The sequence below is a fragment of the Leucopleurus acutus genome, assembly GCF_964270905.1.
Source record: "Leucopleurus acutus genome assembly, chromosome: 3".
NCBI classification, from domain to species: domain Eukaryota; kingdom Metazoa; phylum Chordata; class Mammalia; order Artiodactyla; family Delphinidae; genus Leucopleurus; species Leucopleurus acutus.
The window spans coordinates 75528112-75537781 of record NC_139145.1 but is presented as its reverse complement, the minus strand read 5'-3'; the positions used below and the strand labels follow the sequence as shown (position 1 = coordinate 75537781).

Here is a 9670-nt window from a genome sequence, read left to right as displayed (position 1 = left end):
GTTAAAAAATGGTAAGAAGATGGAAAGGATAAAATTTTACTTGATGGGATGTTTGAATGTACAGGCGAGGGAGAGGGGATGAGGGAGAGGGAAGGCCCAGGAATAATACCCAAGTCTCTAACCTCAGCCGAATGGAGGATGATGGTGTTGCCAAGTAAGGTCAAGTTTGAGGTGGAGAGCCTGCGGGCATCCAGGTAGTGATATCAAGGAACAGGTGGATACCTGTACAGGTGACCCCTGTGCAGGGGTCAGTGGTTGAATGGGAAGAGCAGTGGACCAAGACCTTTGACCTATAGGGAGGAAAAAATTAGACTCTTAAAGGAAAAAGAGAAAGAATGTCGGACAGGTTCAGGTGTTATTGGATTTAGTGGTAGGAGCCGATCTTGTTCTAAATAATTTTTAAAGGATACAGAAGTAGAAAATTGTGGTGGGTTAAGAAGTAAAAGGAGACATGAAAATGGCAACAGTGAATGTATGTATGTAGATGTCCCCCTTGAGATGTTTGGGTAGAAGGAGAGAAAAGATGGGATGGAATCCAAAGCTGGGATGGGTTTTATTTGTAGGGTTGGTGAGACTTGAGGATGTGTGTGGTCAGGTACAAAAAGCCAGAGATGGGTTTAATCTTTAGAGGATAGAGTAGAGATGGAGACCAAGGGGCTCAGGGCTGGAGTCAGGCCTGCAGAAGGCTGGGGGAATTTTCCACAACTGCCTGCCACGGAACTGAGCTTATGCTGCAAAGACAGTGCGTTTAGAATTCCAGCCTTTGGCAAAGAGCCACGTAGCACCTTCCAGTTACAAGCAGAAAACACCTCTATGACTGTCTTACGATTTTAGGAACCAGTCACAGAAAACTAGCAGTTATATAACACTTTGCAGCCTTCCGACTGGGTTCACGATTTCGTTTGACCTGTGATCACCTTGTTACACACACCTTACATACACCTCACTGTGAGTGGATAAACATAAACATGCATACAAACATATATGTGTGTACATATGTGTGTGCTTGTTTATACACGCACACACACACACACACACATACATACATGGCTATATATATTTCATTGTCTTCATTGTCCCCTTATTAGGCATCTGAGGCTCAGAGCAGATATGACCTGACAAACCTTTCACAATCCATAAATGATTTAACCCAGGTCTTCTGGCTTCGGGTTCCTAGGGACAGACTTTGTCAGTCTCATAGATTGGCCTAGAGAGTGTCATGTATAGGTACTGCCCTCTACTTTACTTCCTGGTTCCCCGGCCTTTCAGCCTCAGACATCCAGGGGCCACTCTTCTTCTTCCAGTGACAGGTCTTCCCCTTCTGCCCTCCTGTATTCTAATGGAGAGGCTTCCCCAAATTCTGCCCACAAATCTACCCCATCCTGGGCCCTTCCTTTCCACATACAGCAAGGAAAGACACCACCAGGGCCCTCAAACTTGCAGACTTTTTCTTCATGGCCTCGTTGTCAGATTCTCTCAGCTTTCTCTGCTACCACATTTTTTCCAGTTTTGAATCCAGTATTTCTCCCCATTCTCGCTCAAGGCCCTGCCAACCCACTGCTCTTTGGAGCCACATAACCCTGGTGGGCCTCCTGATTCAGTCACGTACGACTGGAACCAGTGGGCAAGTTACTCAGCTTTATTGAAGCTAATAATTCCTCCTAGCTTACTGTGAGGATTTCAGGAGAGAACGTGTATGTGAAGGGTCCAGCTCAGTGCCAGGCTTAATCAATCTTAGTTCCCTTTCCCCCCCAGAGTGGCCTGGAGCTCTTATCCACATTTCCCAGCACTCAGCACACTAATATAATTAGCAACATTAGTATATCTAGAAGGCAATTACCGTTTAATTGCTCTGGCCGCAGCCAGCCTGAAGTTCCTCTCTATTCACTTCTAATTTGGAGCTAGGGGGTTTTCAGTCCTACCCAGGCCAGTCACAAAATCACTGCCTTAAGAGAGAATTGAAAAAAACCTTCAGGCAGCCATTGATTACAAGAGAAAAGATTTGGTAATTCCCTCCATTTTGTTATATATAAAAATGCAAATATCAGTTTGTTCCTGGCCAGTGAACAAATCAGACAATTTCAAGCAGCATCTTTCTGTGACTTAGTGAATTATCCTGCTTGGTTAGAGCAGCGCTGCTCTCCAGAAGGCGTGCCCTCCCCGATACGAGCTATACTGATCATTAAAATAAACTAGTGCCCTCGTGTAGATTCAGACTTAGAATCAAGTTTCAAGCATCTCTTCTTAAAAGATATTTATTTATATTACATACTCAATTTAAAGGAGTAAATGCCCTTCCCTCAGCCTGCAAGATTTGTTTATCTTAGCGCTACTATGAGAACTTAATGCCCAAAGGAAGGCAGTGTGTTTTATTTCTTCTCCTCTGACCCAGCGTTGCATAAAGTAACAGCAGCCTCTAATCAAGAGGAACCCGAAGTACTTTGAGATTTCGAATCCAAATCTTTACTATTAGAACTGCACACGTGCACTTGAGGAAACCTAGATTGCCTTAAGCCACACGGAAAGCATTTACATCTGTACCACTTTACTTGTGATTGAGAGTTAAAGTAAATTCTAAATAACTTTAGCTGTTTGCGACTTGGAAAACAGCCTGGGCCATATAAATTCTCCCTTAGTTCTTTTTCTGTTAAATCTTATGCCAAAGTAAATGGAAGCCATGGAGAACCTTTGAACGCCTCAGTTCTCAAATGACCCCAGTGAAGTTGGATTGGCAGAACCAAAGTTTAGTTTCCAAAGGAAGAATTTTTTTCTTTCCTTCTTGAAGTGTACACGTGACAGTTACCTTCCTTGGGGGAGGATGCAGTCCTTGGAGGAGGAGGACGCGGGAGGGCTTCCTGGGTCCCCCTGCCGTGGGCCGTGTTTGTGCCTCTCAGAAATGAGATTTCTGCCATCGGGAGCTCAGCACTGCCCTTCCTGGGGAGCCTTGGAGTCGACATCCAGGTTCCTTAGCACCTCTGCTTCACAAGTCAGTCAGCTTCACTTTTCCCCTTCCCTTTCCCTTTCAAAAAGAGTTGTCGAAAGCAAGAGGTCTGGAGTTCAGTGCCACCTCTTCCTGCTGGTGAGGGCAAGTGGCTTAACTTCTCCAAGCTTCAGTTTCCTTTCCTGTGAACTGGAGACTAAAAATAGTTCTGCCCACATGGGTCCCTCTCTTCTCTGAGTGTTTTATTCTTGTACTCGTGACCACACAGTTTATTACATTACATTGTATTCTTCACAATTTATTGATTATTAGTAAATAATTTATTTAAATATATCTTATAAGAAATGATATATACATGTATGTATACATACATGTTACATCATATAATATATATAACATGTATTATGCATCACTGTGTTCTTACAACTAGACCACATGCCTCTTGAAAGCAGGGACAGTGGCTTCCACCCCTGTGCATCGTCCTTGGAGTCCAGTGCTGTGCTGAGCGCAAGATAGGTTCTTGAGGCAGTCTTATGAAGGTTCCTCCTTAGCCATACTGCGCCTTAGTTAACAAAAGTAGTATCCATCAGTCAAGCCCACATTCAGAAAAATTAATTTTACTCCCCTTATATTTTAATGTGTGCTGTTTTTCTAGTATATAAATAACCCTGAAGGAAAAGAGTGACATTTATATTTTACACTTTTGCTCTAATGCAAAGGAACATATTACATGTTTGCTAATCCTCTGAAAAACAAACGCTTATGTAAGCCTTTAGAGAGGGAAGTTTAAAAAACGTTTTTTACCCTTAGCCGTGAGCTCTAAGTCAGTAGTATTTGCCACAAATTGTTCCTATTAGGGCATGTTTAAGAAATAGCATCACATAATTTCTTAATTCATTACTCCGAATTAAATCTCACGTTAAGGTGGGCTGTATGTTGTCTGCCGTTTAGGGTTGTGTTTCACTCATCTACCCACTCACTCCAGGCAGTCACTGTGCCTCTGCTTAAACATAGTCAGGAATGGGGGTCTCACTACTGCTGGGAACAGCCCTTTCCTGTTTCAAGTAAGGCATCTTGAACTGGTATACAGAGTCTTTAAAGATCTTTCTGAGATGCAGAAGTGTAAATGCCCATAATGTGTATTATTATTATTGAAGGAGAATGGAGGAGGCTGATTGCTATCCAAAAATCTGCATGACTTGTGTATTATAAACCCGAGAAAACTTTTCTCAAGAGAAGTGTATTATAGGCTCTCTAGCCTCTACAGTTGGGTGTACCAATTGTAAACGATTAGGGAAAGATCGAGAACGGTCAACAGAAAATCCACCATCTCCACAGCGTGGAGAGGCAGTAGTTTCGGAATCACTCATACCTGGCTTTGATTCCTGTCTCCATTACTTAGCAGCTTTGAGCGATTTACTTTCGTCTCTGGTCTTGTTTTCTCAGCAGTGACATAAATATGACATTAAGGATTAAATGAGGTGACATTTATTAAAGCAAAACACCAACACAATGTCTAGTTCAAACTGGTGTTAAACAGTAACCAGTATGAGCATTATTATTGTGTTATCACTATATTATTATCACTGTTATTAGTATAAACTCAGGGGTGCCTGTTTGACTGACTGCAGCTGACAGTGAGGTAATGGATGTTTCTTAGGGAAGAAAAATGTGGTGTGGGGACTCTGAGTTGGCTACCTGTCTTAAGAGGCAACTGGGGATAAGGGGGTTAATAGGAAGTGTCAGCCCCCAAACTCCACCTCCCCTCAGTGGAATTGCAAGGTCCAGCTATCCTACTTGTTAACACTGCTGTAAACCTCTTACCCATACCCTTATTAAAAGGGCTGGTGGGTACCTAATACTGATCTCATCCTTATGTAGGTAAAACACCAGCTAATTTCTTATCACTCTATCTGTATTTTTTGGTCAGGCCAGTATTGTCCAATTAAAACAACTCTTCCCCCACCAAAAGCCCTGAGGTGCAGCGTTTGCTAATTTCCATGGTATAAGTACTCTCAGCATACCCAATTTCAAGCTTCCAATGTGCAGTCACTGAGCACAGAGTTGGGGAGAGATGTGCACAGTCGCTCAAGTCAGGGCAAGCTGGCTCCAGAGCACCACTGGGTCAGAGTGAAGCATGTGTTGTGACAGTATCCTACAGGATACGATGATTGACAGAGAAACTTATAAGCAAATAGAGTAGAGGGAAAATTGTTTGTCTTCAGAATGGGCAACAGAATTCATCCAGAAAGTGATTACTTGAGCAGCATGTTTCAATGACGTTTTTCTGTCCTTACTCTGTACTCTGCAGTCATACTTAGGACAGAAATCTTCTCCTAGCCTCTTGTGCCCAGTTGGCGGTTGGGTGGGGTCTCCCTAATGACTTCCAAATTATCAGACTGTTTCTTTAACCAGTAGTTTAAAGATTTGGTCTTGGGGCTTCCCTGGTGGCGCAGTGGTTGAGAGTCCGCCTGCCGAGGCAGGGAATACGGGTTTGTGCCCCGGTCCGGGAAGATCCCACATGCCACGGAGTGGCTGGGCCCATGAGCCATGGCCACTGAGCCTGCGTGTCCGGAGCCTGTGCTCCGCAACGGGAGAGGCCACAACAGTGAGAGGCCCATGTACCACAAAAAAAAAAAAAAAAAAAAAAAAGATTTGGTCTTGGACGTAATGCCCATGTTTATAAAAATGTCTTCCTTCCTCCCTTCCCTTTTCCCTCCCTTGCTTCCTTCCTTCCTTCTTTCCTTCCTCCCTCTCTCCCTCCCTATCTTCTTTATCCCCTTCCCTGTGGCAGCACAGTATTTTCTATCATCTCTTTTGTAATCCTAACCCCAAGAGATCATCAGAACAGGTCATAGTATATCTGCTTTGCAAAAATGGTAGAGGAATTAGAAAACTGCTATACTTCATAAATCTCTATCACGTTATTAATGTCAAAATATATAATTTTGACATTAAATAATGTCATATATAATAACAAAATATAGTATAATAACAAAATATGTAATTTTGTTATTTGGAAATCTTCATTGTTATTCAGACACCCTCACTTCTTTAGTATTTTTTATGAGTGGAGAGGGTCATTTCAGCCTCTGGCTACCTTTCTTTTGCTGTCACAAATTTAATTTTGTTCTCTCCCTCATGACAGTGCTATAAATACATTTCTGAGAACTTTTAGTGAAGTGATGATACCTAGCACTTTCTCGTTATAGTTACATCCCCAGAGATGATAAAACAGAATCCTCTTGAGAAGCTGTTTTGTTTCCAGCAGCTCAGCACTGGAGCAAGCAGAATTCTGTTACAGACCATCTCCGAACTCTTAGGGTGAGGGTTGTGTCAACATAGTGAATTAGAAAAACCCAGGTCTTCTCACTAAAGACTTCTTAAAAGTGTTTCAAGTGCCTAATGACTCAAACTGAAGAAGACGTCTGAGCTCACTGATTTGCCATTTACCATGAAGCCCTCTGCAGATGTGCTTGATCATTGCTTGCCCCCTTCTAATCCTTGTGAGCTTTGTTGGAAACATGTGTTTATTTTATTCTACAAGGAAATGTATGACTGGGCGTTTAGAGGCATCCTTTCTTCTGATTTTCAGTCTTATATTTGTCCACCTCGTTAAAAACTTGGTGGCGAATGTCATAAAAATAGTTTATTCTCCTGGTTTCATGTCGGATTCAGCTGGCTGCCAAGTTCTACACTTCATGGCAGCCCTGACGACTTCCTGGCCGTCTAGTTCATGTTACACTTTGCATCGCTCTACCACCAGAAACCTTACCAGACTGTCCAGCCCTTTAGTGAGCCTCCAAAGCCGGACCATCAGAAGCATTCCTTGAAGGTGGTTCCTGCACTTTGGATGGCTGGCATGGCAGTGTACCTCCCAGTTTTACCTTATTCTAGAAAATCAGAATACCTGAATGCAGCAAATGATGCAGACCCCTTGTCTCCTAACAGGATTCACATGGATTGCCTAATTGACTTTGGAAACCAGCAAGTAGAGTTTTACTATGGGGAAGTATTTTGGGTTCTGATTGATAATCTTCCTTTAGCCGTCTTAGTCTTTGTCTGTTTCTGGATGTCTCTTCTGCTTTCGGAAAGAAAGAAGATGACATGTGGTGACATCTGGATTGGAGATGGTGATTCAGAAATTGAAATCCTAAGAGGGGCCAAGTTTAGTATTTTATTAATGTGGCTGATCTCTCCACTTTGGAGTTCTCACTTTGTCTTAGTCTATTTCTTGAAAGACTTTGGCAGCCTGTGCCCTTTTTCCAGCTGTTCTCACAGCCCTCTCTTCAGGCTTCTCTGCTCTCAGTCCTTTCCTGCTTATGCTGGTGAATTACAAAATGAAGCTGATGTCCTTCTGTGATGCCAAAGCGGAAAAACCCACACCACAGCCTGCGAATGTTATTCTCTCTCTAAATGCTTACTGGGAAAAAAACTCTGTTTTAGTCTTTGGGAAACAGACCCTATCAATGGAAGGTTCAGCTGACGTCCCCATAGGCCTCATCAATAGATATTATAGTTTCTGAAAGAGGGACTAGATGATTGACACCTCCTCAAAAAAAACTTCTGAGGGAAACTGTGCAAGAAGATATATGAACACAAGGTTATTGTAAGTGGAAGAAAAAACAGTCATCTCAACGTTTGTTATTCTAGACAATACCACAGTTTTTAGTGTAGAAATTCTTGATGACTCAACAGTGATCACAGTCTGGAAGTGAACTCAACAAACAATTGATTAAGTATTTACTCTGTGTAAGATACTGTGTTAAAAAATAGCATATTGTGGAAACTGAGGATCACACGTCCCAGCTGAATTCCTAAAGGTACTTAACAGTAATCTTGTGTTTTCATCTTATGTTTTTCTTGAAATGCTTTGACACATATTGGAAATGTATTAGTTAAGTATGCAATGTTCAGGTTTTGCACTGTCAATTGTGGTACCTCACCTAAGCCAGAAATAGATTTTGATCATTTTCCTTCCTCTAAGTATCTTTAGTAAATTCGGGCTAGGTAAAAGAATTGAATGAAAGAATTAGTGCTTGCCAAATCATACCTGTGTGTATGTACAGATGTGCAAATATTTGGTTACTACAGACATTTAGCCTATGCTTCTTACTTAATCACCTAAATATCAAGCTATACTCCTCTTCAGAAAAAAAGGGATATTTATTTTACAAAGAGTTTGTTTGCTGTTTTGGTTATTAAATTTGTAATTTTAATTGGAAGAATTGATAAACTATCCATAATAATCTGTTTTCTGAATTTTGTTTTAATAAAAATATGCACATTATAATTTTTTTTTTTTTTTTGCGGTATGCAGGCCTCTCACTGTTGTGGCCTCTCCCGTTGCGGAGCACAGGCTCCGGACGCGCAGGCTCCGGACGCGCAGGCTCAGCGGCCATGGCTCACGGGCCCAGCTGCTCCGCGGCATGTGGGGTCTTCCCGGACCGGGGCACGAACCCGTGTCCCCTGCATCGGCAGGCGAACTCTCAACCACTGCGCCACCAGGGAAGCCCCTGCACATTATAATTTAAAACACATGACCAGGATTTTATTTTTTAGTTAGCCAGTGTAGCCATTTGAACTGCTTCAAATTCAATGATTAATAATTTTAAATATCTTATGATGCATACATATTGTATAAGCATTGGATTTTTAAACTAATTATTATTCAATTCTTGTATTTTTTCATTTTCCTTTTATTAGTAGACATAGGATTTACTATATTGTAGTTCTAGTGAATGGCTATTCCTAAATAGAGATTCTTGCTCTGAAAAGGCTGCATCTAAAATTATAAACCTGGATCTCATTAACAGGAGAAACTTAGAACATCCATGTTGCCATGAAGTGCTACCGAGAAGGGAATTTTTAAAGTAACCAAGGCCCAAATTTTGTAGGGTTTGGTAGGCCAATGTCTGTCCCTTGTATAGCACTGGGAATCAAAATACACACACACACACACACACACACACACACACACAGACTTAAGACCTTCTGAGGTTTCTGGGTGGTCTTCATGGGAAATGCTTAGTTGAGTCCACTGAGGAAGTTTAATCAGAAGGGCACTAGGCATGGATCCTGTATAATGAAGTTAACATCTGTGGAGATGGAGGATGTGGGGAAGAGGTCACCATCTTTTAATTAAGTGCAGATGTAGCCAGGGCTGGGATCAGCCATTGATCTTAGGTAGTAGTTCTCAAATGGGGTTCTGGGACCAGCAGAATCAGCATCATCTGGGAACTTGTTAGACATGTAAATTCTCAGGCCCCGACCCAGACCTACTGAACCAGAAACTCTCGGGGTTGGACCCAGCAATTTGTTTTAATAAGCCTTCTGGTTGATTCTTTTGCAGGCTGAACTTTGAGAACCACTGGTCTAGGGTTACTCAGAAGTTTAATGCTCACAAACGATGAGAGGTATGAGAACGAAGCCAAGATAACTGATTCCTGATGTAGTCTTTAATGCTCCCATGCACAGTGCTGTTTTGTCTACTTCTCTCTAAAATGAGAATCAGGATTGTCATCTGTGCTGCATACATTCTCAATAATAATTGCCAAACAAATCCACTGTAGAAATCAAGCAATCTTTGCAAAATCAAGAGTAAAGCATGACCACTTCAGGTGCGCCAAAAATCTGGAACTTGAATTTGGAGAGTTTCCGGTACATAACTGGGTAAGGGATCCAGTTCCATAGTTCCTTTCCAGAAGCCAGTGCAGGACACAGTTGGCA

General features: G+C 42.0%; 1 pseudogene across 1 annotated transcript; it reads left to right on the top strand.

Moving 5' to 3' along the window:
• Window positions 1-6395: 6395 nt before the first annotated feature.
• Window positions 6396-7467, top strand: LOC309958925 (annotated as a pseudogene). Its single transcript has one exon. The product of its transcript is annotated as an uncharacterized misc_RNA (transcript).
• The last annotated feature ends 2203 nt before the right edge of the window (window positions 7468-9670 follow it).